Source organism: Amphiprion ocellaris, chromosome 15 (assembly GCF_022539595.1).
Source record: "Amphiprion ocellaris isolate individual 3 ecotype Okinawa chromosome 15, ASM2253959v1, whole genome shotgun sequence".
Classification (NCBI taxonomy): Eukaryota; Metazoa; Chordata; class Actinopteri; family Pomacentridae; genus Amphiprion; species Amphiprion ocellaris.
Genome location: NC_072780.1, coordinates 20,712,841 through 20,729,339, shown reverse-complemented (window position 1 = coordinate 20,729,339; position 16,499 = coordinate 20,712,841).

The following is a 16,499-nucleotide window of genomic DNA, read 5'->3' as shown; positions in this document are numbered from 1 at the left end:
CCTCTGGTAAATTAACAACCAGATACTGATGTCTCTCACCATATGGACTTCAGGAGATGACTGGGGGATGATAAACTGTGACCTACTGGTTGGGTTCTCTCTGTTCTCATGTTTCTTACATGTTTGTCCCCTGACAGCCGGGTCCTAATGTTTTTGGAGCAACACACCATACTATGACGTTTTTACAATGATGGTTCTACTATGAAACCAGTTTGACATGTTCAGGTGTTCTTTGTGTGAAAACTCAGAGATTTCAGGTATCAGAAGGTGGTTTTCAACTTTCTTTGTTAACTTTCTGCTTCAACTTTAAATTAAATTTCCTTCACTAACCCAGCCCTCTGGACTTCCAGTAAGCTGTGTTCCTATTGGCTGTCCAGGTGGCTGCTTGGTGTTATCAGGAACACCTGAGCAGCTCAGTGTCTTCCTGCTTTATTTAGCTGCAGACAAACATTTCCTCTGCTTCTGTTCACCACTGAACCGGGTTTGGCTCCTTTGCTTTAGTTTGTTATTTAGGCATTGGCTTGCAGCTTCCAGCAGTAAAATCATCTTTAATGTGTTTCTTGGTGTGTTTTAAGGCTTTGTACTGGATAGTTGTCTTGGTAAATGAGGTTCTTTAGCCACAGTTAGCACATGGTGCTAATGTGTGCAGTGATTAGTGGATCTGATGCAGCTGAGTTGTGTCTTTATCTTGGCTGTAGTGAGTCTTTAGAGGTTTTTGCTCAGACACATTCTGTATTCTTGTTTGTGAACCAACGTTGGTTGTCCAGAAGGTAAGAGTTCCTGTCCTGATTCTCTGTTCTCAGAGGTTCTCTGGTAGACTGCAGGAGACTTTAGCGTTTGGGTTGTGCTAGTTTGGTTTTTGTACGGTTTCATTTGGACGACTATCTTGAGGCCCCTCCATGTGGTTTAGTGAGGTTTTCTGGAACAGTTCTACAAAGCAACCTGCAGCAGAAGAGACTTTGAAAGTTTTTAGGAAGTTCTGGAGACCAGACTTTAGAGCAGCAGAAACATTTGTCAGCAGTTTGAGCAGGAGAAGGTGAGCTTCAGAGTAGAAATGAGACAGAAACCTTCTTGACCCGTGTGGTGAGGTCCTGTACCAAGAGTTTGAGCAGGTTGTGAAGAGTCTGTAGTTCTTTGGTCTGAAAGCACAAGAAGAGTCGACTCATTAAAGGAGAAAACAGGAGATAATGTTGGTTCTTCTGTCGCTCTGCAGTTTCCTTAGACTGAATATCAAGTTTATATTTTAAATGATTTACCATGTGAGCCCAAGAAGACTTCAATAAACTCCCTCCATCCCCTGGACACGTTTTATGATGTTAAATCTTCTTTTTTTTCATGTTTTTGAGTTTTAATCATAGTTTTAGCATAGTTTTTTCTCTTTGCTTATTTAGTTTTGTCATCTGTGTAAAAGTTGCTAAACAAATAAAGTTGAATTGATAAACTGAATAATTGACTAACTCATGATTGTGACAACAGAAGTATTTTCATTGTGATTTAAGGGTTTATTTCATTTTTAAGGTTGGAGTTAAAATCTTGATAGAAAAAGAAGATTAAAGAAATAAACTACATAAAAATCAATTAAATCAAAGGAAAAAAAATAATACAATAAGACTTTTAAAAAGTTTTACTATTAAAAAGATTTAAGAAATTTAAGATGTAATTTTCTAATTAAACATTGAATTTTTTCATTAAATGTTTTGCCTTTTTAAAGGTTTAATGATCTAATTAAATGTTTTGCATTTTTTAAAATGTTTAATATTCTTCTTGTTTAATTGTATTTTTTAAATGTTTAATTATGGAAAATATTTTATCTGTAATTTTTAATATTTGTATTTTAAAAATGTTGTTTAATTTCATAATGACATGTATCTTGTTGAATTATCTAATTCAATATTTTGTCTGTTTAATATAATTTAATTGTATTTAATGTTTAACTATTAAACAGACAGCATTTAAAGGAAAAAGAAAAACCTTAAAGATTTAATTGAAACATTAAATATTGGGAAAGAAAAAGAAACTCAAACAAGCCGATAAAACATTTGAAAAAACAATTAAACATTAAAAAGGCAAAACAGTTGGAAATCAAATCAGACATTAGAAAAGAATAAAAGGTGAGAAAAGAGCAAAACTAAACGTTTAAGAAGAATCAAACTAAAGACAAAACATTTGAAAAGACACCAGTTAGACTTTAGAAGATCAAATTAAACAGAAGAGACAATAAAACGATCAAAAAGAGCAAAAACAGATGAAGGTCTTAGAGCGTTTTCTAGTCTGAAACGAAAACATCAAGTTGTTTCTTCAAACATTTCCTCTTTCTATGTTCTTGGTTTGATTGTGGACAGATTTACTAAGAACTCATTTCAGAAAACTGCTTTCCAGATAAAGTCTACTGGTAGTTGAAGGCATTTATCAAACTAATGTTACCTTCTGATCTCCGCAAACTTTACTGTTCAGTGAAAAGAATCAAAGTTTGTTGAGGATTTCTAAAAAACCAACAGGTGAAGGTCTGGGAAGAACTCAGATGGATGGTCTAAATGTGAAATCAAGACTCATGGTCACAAGTTTTAAGGCTTGTGTTAAACAAATTTCAAACTAACAGAAGTATTAAGAAACTTTTAAGATTTCAGTCTTCAGACTGTCTAAAGGTTCAAACTAACAGAGAAGTACTGAGAGTCTTTTAAAATTTCAGCCCTCAGACTGTCTGAAGGTTCAAACTAACAGAGAGCTACTCAGGAACTTAGAAGATATCAGTCCTTGGACTGTCTGGAAGTTCAATCTAACAGAGAACTACTGTGGGACTTAGAAAATTTCAGCCCTCAGACTGTGTGAAAGCTCAGGTCCTGAGGACTCGGAGGGTCTCGAGGCTTTGGAAAGTCTTGGAACTGAGGGTTCAACCCTCCAGCACAAAGGCTGAAGTCCAACCTCCTGACAAAAACGGTTGAGTCGAGACACGAGTTAAAAAAAAACTCGAAAACGACAAAAAATAGATGATAAATGCGCAAAAAAAAGAAGAATTAGTATCTGAGCAAGTAGCTCAGGGAGTAAGAAGACGGACTCCCAAGTGGAAGGTCGCAGGTTCAAGACCCGCCAACGGCAGTTTTCTTTCTTTGTCTTTGTCAGAATTTTGATAAAAATTTAAGAAGTGTCTGGTCTTGAACCAGCGACCTGCAGCTCCATAGGCAAATCCTTAACTCACTGAGCTACAGATCAGATAAAAAGAAATAAATTCGTCGTCCCTTTGGCATCGTAGTTCCTGAAGTGACCACATGGGCAGAGCCAGGGCGGAGTCTGGGTGGAGTCAGGGCGGAGAGTAGGCGGGGAGATGGGTGGCGGCCTCCCCCCTCTACTCCCCCACCACCCACCACACCTTCCCCCGCCCGACGAGTTTTTCGAGTCTCCACGAGTTCTTCGAGTCTCGACAGGTTTTCCCGAGTTTCTGGAGTTTCCACCAGGTCGGAGGCAGAACAAGTTGTCATGAAGAGGTGTTGAAGTCGGTCAGGATGGACTGACTTTTTACAGCGACTAGAAGGAAGATGACTAGAAGAGCAGGTCTTTAACCACCATCCATAAAATCCATGGAGTCGCTCCAGAGAAATGAAAGAAGGTCAACTTTTATCAACCTCCATCCAGATGTTCAACTCAATATCTTTACTTTCAGATTTTTAGCACCACAAACCTTTAGTATCACACTTTATTATCCTTTATTAGGAATTTCATGGAATCCACCAGCAGATTTAGTTTTTGTTGAGAAACTTTATTCTTGTCGTCGTGGGACTGCAGTATTTAAAACTGTTCCTTCTATTTGACCTCATGTTTATTAGTTTTAGTGGAGAAAGCTTGAATTGTCAATTAGTCTCTTAAAAAGTAAATAATAAATTGGATTAGTCAAGAGGTTTAAATTTCTTACTTTGTCATATTTTAAATATGACAAAAAAATATAAAAATAAAGCATCTTGAGACAATTTGACCTGTAATTGGCGTTATATAAATAAAATTGAATTCAAATTGTATGTATCTTTTAATGTTGGAGTAATTCAGCCATATATGTTAGAAAACACATTTTCTTTGTCCATTAATCTGTCATTTTCTCCAGTAATTCATTTCTTGTTTTGGTTTATAAAATGTCAAGCCCAAATATATTCAGTTTACTGTCATAAAAACCAAAAAGATTTACATTCATGATGCAGGAATCAGGCAGTTTTTCACTTTTTATCTTAGTTTAGTCAGAAAGATAGTTAATAATGTGTGAATTGTTGCAGATTGTGAGCCGTAGAAGGTTTTAATCTTTGTGTCAGTGTCAGAAAACATTTAGAAACCAACATCAACAAAACACTCAACAAAGGGAAATCCAACTTTTGCATGACAATGTCTAATTAAAGGACATTTATTTCCAACGTAAATGTGTGATATTCATCCTCTGGAGCTTTCTCTTCACATCGTCTTCCACCTGGACTGGTTTGGTCGGGAGCATGTGCAACAAACATTTGAAAAACTGCACTTTAACATCAATGAATGACACTGAAGTTTAATCTCTACATAAATGAGACTGAGTCTGGATGTGCTGCTCTTTCATTAACTCCTAAGTTTAGGGAAAGTTCAAACAAAAGAGGACAGTTCAGATCAGACTTGAGAATGAGCTTATTCTGAACAAACATCTCAGACTTTCTGAGCTTCAGCACCTCTAGCAAGATATTTTAACAACAAGCAACTCAAGAGATCCAGAAGTTGGAGAGAGTCAGCTTTAGCTGAGCCAAAGAACATGTGGGACGCTAACCTAGCAAACATTTCAGACTTTTCTCTGTGAATTCTGAGAAATAATTTCCTATTTAATGACAGAGCTACACATCTTAACGCAGTCTCATTAAAACAGACTCTAATTCAGTGTCATCCATCCATATTAAAGTGCAGTTACCCAAAATGTTTGTTGCATGTGCTCCAACAAAACCTGTCCAGGTAGAAGGCCACTTTGACAAACAGGAAGTGGAAGATTCCAAGCAGATTTATAGAAGGGGGAACCGGACTGTACTAAGTGTCGTCCAGTATAGAGGGGTGTTTTGTGGGTTTTTAAGGCTGATAATGATTATTAGTGAGACATCTGGAGTATATTCATTTGGATATTCATTTGCAGTAAATGAAAGTATTTAAAATCTTGGAGTTAAACTTACAAGAACACAAACTTTAACAGAAAACGTTGATACGTTTTTGTTTTGTTTACAGATGTTAAGTTAAAGGAGTTTTATTCGTGACGTATAACCAATCAAATCACTCCAGAAGACAGAGCGACCACAGGTAGATAAAGGTTCAGAGCCAAAGTAGCACCATTTTTAAATGTATTTATTACCGTAAATCAGTAAAAAATAAAATACTGATAATCAGTAAATCAGTCAGCCCACAATTATGACGATTCTACAATGTATGTGTCTTTCCTTTGACTTGTTATTTGTACAATATACGATGTATATGATGGCGTTTTTTCATACCAAAGGCTATACTATGATGTTTTCTAAGAGACATACGATGCTACTCTGTTCTGGCTCTGGGCTGCTGCACTCCTCCTCTGTTGTTTTCTGGATTGTACTCAGCTGCATGCCTTTGTCCATCCGGCCTCCGTTGACTCGTCCCGCCTGCCGTCTCTGGAGCTGAAGCTGGATTGGAACAGACCAAAGTACAGTCCAATCACGATGCCAGCTGCCTCTCAAAAGGCTCCTTCATCTGGTGGAACTTCTTCTGAGGGGAAGCTGAGCTGGCCCGGCAGAACTTTGGAGATGTGTTCCAGTGGTTGGTGGATGTGTGGGGAGATAGAGAGGGACCTTTGAATTGTTCAGAAAGGAAAACAGGGAACCCATTGGTAGTTTTAGTTTAGGGTGCTACTGTGGTGTGTTTTGGGGTTTTAAGAGGTGAACATGAAGAGTTTTTTTTCGTATTGATTATCTTTTACTTTGTTCCTGGTTGGAATGCCCATCAATGTCAACATGAAGTTCACGTTTAGTTCTGTTTATTTATTTTTATTTTACTAACACCCATTTGTTTTTAACCCCCTCACATGTTGTGTTGTTGTAAACTTACTCTTTCAAATAAATTCTCGTCTAACCCTCTAGAAACCAGCGTTTGGACTGTTTTTGTGTTGCTCCTCACCTACTGACAGCTGTGGACTTAAGGCTATACTGTGACGTTTTTAGAGCGACATGCTATACTATGATGTTTGTTGGGTGACACACTATACTATAGGCTTTTTTAATTGACATATTACTGTGACTTTTTTTTGTTTTAGTTTTTTTTGTTTTTTTTAGCAACATATAAGAATTCGAACAGTTTTAAAAGTTACTACACTTTTACTTGTGCAATGAAATTATTATTCTATGGTATTTTTTAGATGACACATTATACTCTGATGTTTTCTTGAATTACATACTATTTTTTTTTTTTTGATTAGTGATACAAAAAAGAAAACAATCATATCTCCCACCCCATACTCAATCCCCCCCAACACACACACACACACACACACACACACACACACACACACACACACACACACACACACACACACACACACACACACACACACACACACACACACACACACACACACACACACACACACACAAAACAAAAACCAAAAAACCCAACATAGTCACCATACACACACACGCGCACACACGCGAGCGCGCGCACACACACACACACACACACACTTCTGACTGATGAGAAGTTCAGAAAGAGAGAAAAAAAGGAAAAAAAAGAAAAGGGAATTCATAATAACTCTTGACAAAGGACCCAACAAATATACAATAAGCCTTCCATGGCAATCCTGAAAAATCTTTGTACAGAGAAGCGAGCAATAAAAGAAAAATACTAAAGAATACAAATGTGATTAAGATAATTCCAAGTGTTGCAGAAGGGGATCCCATGTTTTCTCCAGTTTGAGTTGGAATTTAAGACTGCTGTTTCGCAGTTTTTCTAAATGAATAACTGAAACCAATTCATATAACCAATGTTTGAAGCATGGTGGAGTTGGTGTTTTCCAATTTTTTAAAATAATTTTTTTTGCTAGCACCATGCCCATTAAAAGAGCTGCTTGTATGAGTGCAGGGAGCACAGATGAATCCTCTGAGGCTCCAAAAAGAGCAAACTCCCTGTCAGGAGGGAGCTTCCTCTTATAAACCTCAGAGAGAAAAAAACAAAAATTCTCACCCAGAACTGGTAAATTAACGAACAGTCCCAAAATAAATGCAACATTGTACTGACTTTACATTTATCACATTTAAGAGAAATAGAGGGGTAAAACTTATGAAGCTTGTCTTTAGAATAATAAAAACGATGAATTACTTTAAACTGTATCAACCTATGTCCGCTATTTATTGAACAACTATGGATACGAGAAAAAGCAGTTTTCCACAGTTGATCAGAAAGAACAACAGTTTCTCTTTCCCATGCTTTCTTAATACTATCGGCAGATGGTGAGTCTTCTGAAAAATATCTTACAAATTTGGTGATGAGCTTCTTACTGCTGGGTAAAAGAGAAAACAATTCAAAAAGGGCATGTCTCTCAAAGTTTGACTCAAAGTAAGCAATGTTTTCTCACACAAAGTGCCTCAGTTGCATATAACGAAAAAAAACGGAATGAGGTATATCATATTTTGACCTTAACTGCTGAAGTGATTTAAAGTTGTTGTCTACATATAAATCCCCTACACACCTCAGCCCTTTGGCACACCACAAAGAAAATGTATTGTCCAGCAATGCTGGAACAATAGCATGATTATGGCAGACAGGAGTATAAGCCGATATACCAGGAGTTTTAAAAACATTTCTTACTTGATTGAGAATTTTGAGAGAGTTTCTCACAACAGAGCTACGACTAACTGATTTGATACCAGAAGAAAGGTTGGTAAAAAGTAAAGAGGAAAGGGAAGAGTATGGTTTTTCCAAAGATGCAAGCTCCAATTTTAGCCAGAGGGGGGCAGAATTCAGTGATTGGTGGTCTGGAGAACCCCACTGCCAGTAAGCCATTGCCCTAGCATTTGCTGCCCAGTAATAATCCCTAAATACTGGAAGACCAAGACCACCATCCTTAGTCGACCTATATAGATGTTTTTTGGAAAGCCTATGTTTTTTATAGCCCCAAACAAAATCCAAAACAATTGTCTCAAGCTTCTTAAAAAAAAGTCAGACGTGATCCAAATTGGCAAATTTTGAAAGAGGTACAAAAATTTTGGTAGTGATACCATTTTTATAGCATTAACTCTGCCGATCATAGATAGCGGTAGAGTCCTCCAATATTCTATGCTACGTTTTAATTTATCTACCCCCTCTAGTAAATTAAATTTTAACAACTGCTTTGTACTTTTGGAGATTCTAATGCCTAAATAGGTTATATAGTCCTGGACTATCTTGAAGGGACAGTTTTTTACAATCCTATTTTCCTTAGTGAACATAAGTCCACTTTTATCCCAGTTTATTGTGTAACCAGAAATTTTACCAAACATCATTATGTACTGTAAAAGATGGGGAATGCTTTCTTCAGGATTTGTTAAAGTGACAAGTAAATCATCTGCATAAAGCGTCACAAGACATTCTGATCCACCGGCTGCTATACCCTTTATGTGCGGATGATTTCTTATCCCAATTGCCAGAGGTTCCAACGCTATATTAAAAAATAACAGGGGAGACAGGGAATCCCCCTTTCTCACACCCCGATATAAACTGAATGGCTCAGACAAGACATTATTAGTTAAAACAGAGGATTCAGGAGAACAGTAAATCATTTTAATAAGTATGGCCATTCAATGGAATCAAATGCTTTCTGGGCATCCAATGTTATAACAGCTGCTTTGGTATTTTCAGATGTGTCACAGTAAAGTATATTCATCACTCGATGGACATTAAAAAAAAGAAAGCCTACCTGGAATGAAGCCAACTTGATCTGGATGAATAATAGTTTCAATTAATTTATTTAATCTGGTAGCAAGAACTTTAGTTAGAATTTTGTGGTCTAAATTAAGTAGAGAGATAGGCCTGTAATTAGCAGGATCTGTAGGATCTTTTCCACTTTTTGATAAGAGGCATATGTTTGCTTTGTACAAAGACTGTGGACGTCTATTATTACCTACAGAGTCATTTATCATCCTGAGTAAGTAAGGAGTTAAAATGTCCTTAAATGCTTGATAAAATTCAGCTCCAAGCCCGTCTGGTCCGGGACATTTACCAGGAGGGAATGCCTTGATTGCCTCATTTAGCTCAACAACTGAAAAATCCCTTTCCAGAAATTTCGAGTTTCTATCATTTAACTGTGGCAAGTTCAAAGAATCAAAAAATTCAAGGTAATCTCTATTTGTTGCTGTGGAAGTAGAAATGTAAAGGTCAGAATAAAACTCTCTAAAACATCGATTAATATCTTTTTGATCTGTAAGTATTTGCCCATTTTTTGACTGTATTTTGTGAATAGCTGATTTTGCCTGTTCACCTTTAAGTTGTCTTGAAAGTAATTTATGAGGTTTATCATTTGATGCAAAGTGTTTCTGCCAGGTTTTGAATAGAAGATTATGAATTTCACTTTCTATTAGAGAGTTATACTCAGATTTTAATCTCAGAATCATATTGTAGTCAGACTGTAGTAAAGAGGTTTTATGTATTTGTTCAATTTGAGTAATTTCTTGTTCTATTACTTTACGTCTCTTAATTTACGTCTCTGTCTTACCCCCATCACTGTCGGGGGTAAGACAGTGAGAGTGTACGTTACTAATGATAGGGATGCCATAGAGCAGCCCTATTCAATTAGCGGCCCGCGGGCCACATGCGGCCCGAAAGCAACCCTCGAGTGGCCCTAAAGCAACTGCCTGAGTGATTGGGACTTGGGTCCGAGAAAAACAGAAAAACATCTTTCAGTAACACTGACAAGTTCTTACAAAAATTCCAACATTATTGCAAACATTGAATGCAACACTTACAGTAACCTAGCAACTAACCCACAATGCATTGTGTTGAGGAGACGCGTTTGAAAAGTTAACATTAGCAGTTCTATACAGGCGAAAATAGCAGCGTGTCTTTTTCTATCCTGAAACAACAAATCGGCGAGGAAAACCGTCGGTTTAATCCTGCGTGGACTGACAAGTATTTATTTATTTACCACCAAGTCCGAACGCCAAACCAATGCGTTTACTCTGCAACGAGTGCTTTGCAGCGCTGAAAGATTATCATGTCCGAAGACACCACATTGAAAAAACATGCCGCGTTTCGGACAAACTTTCCTGAGGGATGTCATGAGAGAGCGGCTATAATTCAGAGTTTGACTGCATCTTACAACCGGAGCTGTACTACAATGAAGCGGACCTGCACAGCTCAGGAAAGGGCCACGAAAAAGAGGCTGTTCACAGACTCAGAAACTGTGAAGGACTGCATGTTGGCTGTCGTGGATGAAGTTTTAACGGACGATAAAGTTAAGACGAGTGTGGCATCTGCTATCAAACAGGTCTGACACGTCAAACATTCTCGCCAAAGATGTATTCGAGACATGGTAAGTGCAACAAAGCAGCGTGCTGTAGCAGACACTAAAGGTAGTTTTATGTATTTATGTGACTATTTTCTGGTCACTTAGAAGTTTAATATTTAAGAAAGACATTTTGTTTTGACAGTTATTTCACTTAGTTGCACTTTATTATGCACTTTGATGTCAGCTTTATTTCGTTTCAACTATCACTGTGCCTACTGTTTATTTTTTTGATTATATGCACTGAAGATGTGACTGTCTCAGATGAGACCAAATATGGACAGGGACAAACTCTGTTTTTTGTTATTTCAAAAGAAGAAAAATGTCTCAAGTTCTGTAAAGTTACTGTTAAGCAAGTTACTTTTTAATGCACTTTGAGATGTGACCAAAACAAAAGATGGTGTTTCTAATCGGCACTTAGTTTTTATGTTCATATGCACCTTAACCTGTGCTTATATTTACCTATCAAAATGTGTTGAAGCTGTGTGTTTGAAATGTAAAATTTAAAGAAGCAGTATTTCAGCACAGGTTTAGACTAAGTACTGCTCTTCTATTGTGTTTATGTCCTTTTGGATGTGGCAATACGTTTATAAACATCCAGTGTGTTTGTTATCTGATCTGTTTGTGTTTATTTTAAATGGTTAACTTTTCTCACGGTCTGCTAAAAACATCCGGCCCAGCTCATGTTCTTAGTCTGAAAATCCGGCCCGAGTCAATTTTTAATTGAATAGCCCTGCCATAGAGATTCATGTCAAAAATCCCGAACTATCCCTTTACCGTTATCAAATGAAATAATCAGAAATTGTAAGCTTCAAGAATTTTATACATAACGTCAACATGACAAATAATAACAGAATATTTCCTCCCAGAGACTAAACCGAGATCAACATATCTCTCCCCACACAGCCTCGTCACTCGCACACCACCCCCCCAAAAAGAAAAAACCCCATCAGTAATAGGAGAACGCATGGCGAATGGCCAGCAGTCCAGAATCCCTCTGTGAAAACGGACTTAAACACAGACGATGGACAAGAAGAGTCCACAGGCACTCCACAGTGGAGATGAAAAGGAAAATAATAAAGAGTTCATACCATTTAATCTGCCGTCTCTATTTAGGAGATAGACGGTAGGCAGGCGCAACAAAGTTCTCAGTTCAAAGGCCTACATCAAAAAGTTATCTTTTCATGTCATGTTCTATAAACGACATTGCTTCTCCGGGGCTGGTGAAGACTTTTACCTGATCGTTGTAATGAACATGAAGCTTTGCTGGGAAGCGTAAGGTAAATTTCACCTCCCTCTCCTTGAGCGCCTGGGTTACCTGTCGAAATCCCCTCCGTTGTGCCATCACCTCCGCTGTATAATCCGTGTAAATGAACACCCGTCGGCCATTGTAGGTTGTTGCCGACTCAGCCGAAGGATCAGCTCTTTCTCCTGATAAAAATGAATTCTGGCGATGATGCTCCTTGGCTTTTTAACATCTGTAGGTTTTGGCACAGGTATGCGGTGCGCTCTATCCACAGTCACAGGCTTCGCAAAGTTGTTCACCCCGAGTAACCTCGGTATCAGTTCCGTGATGAAGTCCGTGGGCTTGCCCTTTTCCTCACCCTCCGGTATTCCCACAGTCTTAACATTATTCCGTCTGGATCGTCCCTCCAAGTCATCAATTTTGTTAACAGTTTTTCGTTACTTTTTTTCATATCAGAAATACACAGCTCCAAGATTTGAATGCGTCGCTCTTGGTCGATACCGTGCTCCTCTGTGGCAACAATTCTCTCAGTCAGTGCCAACTGAGTGCTCATGACAGATTCAAATTTATGCACTAAGTGGTCAAAACGTTTGTTGATTGATTCCAAAATTTTATCCGAAATCTTCTCCCACAAAGGCAACGACTCTTCACCTGCATCTGGCCCATTATCCGCAGCCGTGTCTGATTGTTTGGCGTGCTTTGTTTGCCGCTTGTCAAGCATCTTCGTGGCTTTCAAAGGTTGCAATGAAATGAATGCAACTTTAGGTTGTTGTTGATGGTGAACCAAGCGAGCGGGTGATGTTTTGCCCGTTTTGTGGGGAACATATGAACCGACTGACGCGGTTTTGTTTTTCGTGTGGTCGGTCTTTAGAGTTTTTAAATGGCGCACATCAGACCGACAGAGTGCATTAGCCGCTCCTCGGTGTCACTTCCGGTTCAACCCCGGAGTTGGGACATTCCCTTTCCGGTTAAATTTAATTTGTAAATTTGTTTTTGGATTTGTAAAAGTGTTTTGTCGCTTGTAAATTTGTCTTGGAGGTTGTAAAAGTGTTTTGCATCTTGTGAAATTGTTTTTCTAAAATGTAAATTTGTTACAGAACTTGTAATTTTGTTTTATTATATGTAAAAATGTTTTGCTAAATGTAAATTTGTCTCAAGCTTTGTAAAAGTGTTTTGCATTTTGTAAATTTGGTTTGCACCTCTCGGCCACCGTAGTGTGGAGACTGTCAGCAGTGTGCAATTGCGCACACGTGCAGCTTAGAGGGAACAGTGGCCATGACCCTTGCAGGCCGCCATAGGGCTTTGTGCAATAGGTGGTCAACATGGAAAGAATTAAGATATTATTTATCAATGTATATTCATCTTTAATGAAAACAGAAATATGCAGACAGTCATGGACACAGTGGCATGCACAGATAGACACCAGGTGGTGCTAGAGCACCTGCCCCTTGCCCTCAGTATCAAGCAGGTGCCCTCCGTGCCTCAACTTTTTTTTTTTTTTAATTTAAACACTAAAACACAAACGCACACACAGAGGCACACACACACACACGACCCGTGCCGTGCCGCGACTCGCCCCGCCTCGCCCCATCTCATAACGTCAACACGAGGAGCGGACACGTGTGTGGCAGCAGCTGCACAGCCTATATAGACTGTAGCCTCCAACCAGATAACACGGAAATGAATCCAGTGTATTGTTCATCAGCCTCAGTTGCCACACAGTGCATTTATTTGTCTCTGTTGTGAAGTAGCCTGTCTCATGCAGCGCTAAATAACCATACCTAAATTAGCCAACTGCCCGCCTGCTTAACAAGCTGGACTACCCATAATAATAATCAATTAATCCACATAACGTGACGACGATGACCACACAGCCAATATTATTTGGTGAACTGGTACAGCATATGATCAGTATACTATAACTGAATATTTAGTTTGTGTAGGTTTATTATTAGCCTACATTAGGTAGAGGCAACACTTGCTGTGACTTATTGGCTAAATGTCAAACAGAAAAAGTAGCTTTCTGCCTTGTTGTAGCCTAATGTCGATCTCTTTTAATTTACCAATTGTTACGGTACAATGTTTTATTGACCCTTTGTGTGTTATTAAGATGTTAAAATAAATGCCATTACAGAAAATGTGTTCCTGATTTTTTTATTTTTTCAGATCTCACACTGTTACATTAAGGCAGCCAGTGGTTCTACATGCCACACAAGGTGCCCTTTTTTTCCCACTGAGCACCTGCCCCCCAAACTGTCTGTGCACACCACTGCATGGACACATGGATAAGGTCTGGCTCGCACTATGGCTTCCAGCTCATTCTGAAGTGGTGGCTGGGGTTGAGGTCTGAGGTGGAAATATGCTGGTGACAAAAGATTTCCTTGAGCACTAAACAAAGTTTTCCGAATCTGAATTCTCTTTGTCCCCCTCTACCAAGTAAGCTAGATATGCATTAATAGATGGATTACTGAACAAACACAAAGTAAAAGAACAAAGTTAATTTACACTACCATTCAAACGTTTGGACACACCTGTTTCCATTGTAGATTCTACACTTTAGGTAGATTCAGGTAACTGCCTCATGAAGTTCACTGAGAGAATGCCAAAAGTGTGCAAAGCAGTAATCCAAGCAAAGGGTGGCTATTTTGAAGAAGTTAAAATATAAAACATGTTTTGACTTATTTCACACTGTTTTGTTTACTACATAATTCCATATGTGTTCATTCATAATTTTGATGCCTTCAGCAAGAATCTACAATGTAAATACTCATGAAAATAAATAAAAAGCATGGAATGGGAGGTGTGTCCAAACTTGTAACTGGTAGTGTGTATCTTTCACCAGTTCACATGCACACTGCCCAGCCAAAAAAAAGGTTGCACGCTCTAATATTTTGTTAGACTGCCTTTAGCTTTGAGTATTCCACTCATTCATTGTGGCATCGTTTCGATAAGCATCTGTAATGTTACAGATGCTTATTTCTGTCCAGAGATGCATTAGATTTTATATTGGTAATTGGCGAGTTGGACCGCTGCGCAAAGTCTTCTCCAGCACATCCCAAAGATTCTCAATGGGGCTGAGGTCTGGACTCTGTGGAGGCCAATCCATGTGTGAAAATGATGTCTCATATTCCCTGAACCACTCATTCTCAGTGTGAGCCCCATGAATCCTGGCATCATCATCTTGGAACATGTCCATGAAATCAGGGAAGAAAAACTCCATTGATGGAAAGACCTGGTCATTCAGTATATTCAGGTAGTCAGCTGACCTCATTCTTTGGGAACATAACGTTGCTGAACCAGACCAACCCCAGGGGTCCGTCTCACAAAGCAGGTTTAGTGAAAACTCTGAGTTTGTTAACCCTGAAATGAGGGAAACTCAGAGTTTTCTATCTCAGAGTAGATCAACTCAGAGTTCAGGGTTACTCTCAGAGTTTGTTGAACCTGCTTCGTGAAACCGACCCCAGATCATAACCCTAAGCCCAGCAGGCTTGTAGGCTCTAGCCGTGATGAGTGCATCATTTCATCCACCTCTCTTCTTAACGTAATGCGGCCATCACTTTGGAACAGGGTAAATATAGACTCATCAGACCACATGACCGACCACATTTCTTCCTGGAAGACGATGGTTCACCACTATCCTTCAGGTTTTAATAATGCATTAGACAGTTCCTAATCTGATTTTAGTAGTTTCAGAAATCTCCTTAGTTGTTTTCTTTGCTTGATGCAGGCCAATAATTTGACCCATCTGAGACAGATTAACATCCTTTTCAGACCACAGGATATGTCTTCCCACATGGTTGTTTAAGAAATGAGATGCTACTCACTGCATCAGCTGGAGTTAAATTAGTTGTTGCAGCTGAAGCATATTCATCACTGCAGTAATTATCCAATGGAAGGCTCTTACCTATTAGCTTAGTTAAATCCAGGTGGCAACATTTTTTTTTTTGGCCAGGCAGTGTATTTGTGCACCTAAATGGTAAATAATCTGCATTTATTTTATATATTTATGTAACAAAATTTTACCTTAGCTAGGTTCACTTTACAACACGTTTCTAAGTTTTTATTTTGCTATACAAAGAAAGAAAAATAGTTATATTATGTACTGTACAGTAATATGTAGATAATACCTAACAAGGTATGAATATGAATAAAATCAAATACATGCAGTGATCATTTTTAATGTCAAATATATACCAATCCGCCACAACATTACAACCACAAACAAGTGAATTGAAAAACATTGATTATCTCGTTACAGTGGCACCTGTCAGCAGGTGGGATATATTACACAACAAGTGAAGGCAGAAAAATAGGCAGCAAAAGGACTATAACCATGCTGACCCCTGATCACTACTGAAAGCCCTAATAGTCATGTGAACCTCAGAACTGGACCATGGAGCAGCGGAACAATGTGATCTGGTAAGCTGGTCTGTTTTCCTTTACATCATGTGGAGGGCTGAATGTGTGCATCGTTTACCTGGGGAAGAGATGGCAGCAGGATGCATTATGGGAAAAAAGTCACCAATCACTGTAAGGCATATGCAGTGATGACAGATGTTATGGTGTCATTGTTACAGGGTCACCTCCTGAAAATGCATGAAGTGTTACTGTCCTCTAGTGGAGATGTGACTCCATGTCAGTAGTGTGTGCAGCTCCAGGAAACCTCTCCTTACTTCAGCAGGACCTCATCTTTAGCTAACACCGGGAGACACTGCAGTTTCCATTCCACTGCATAGTTGTGCACATTGTGTTCATGGTAGTCTG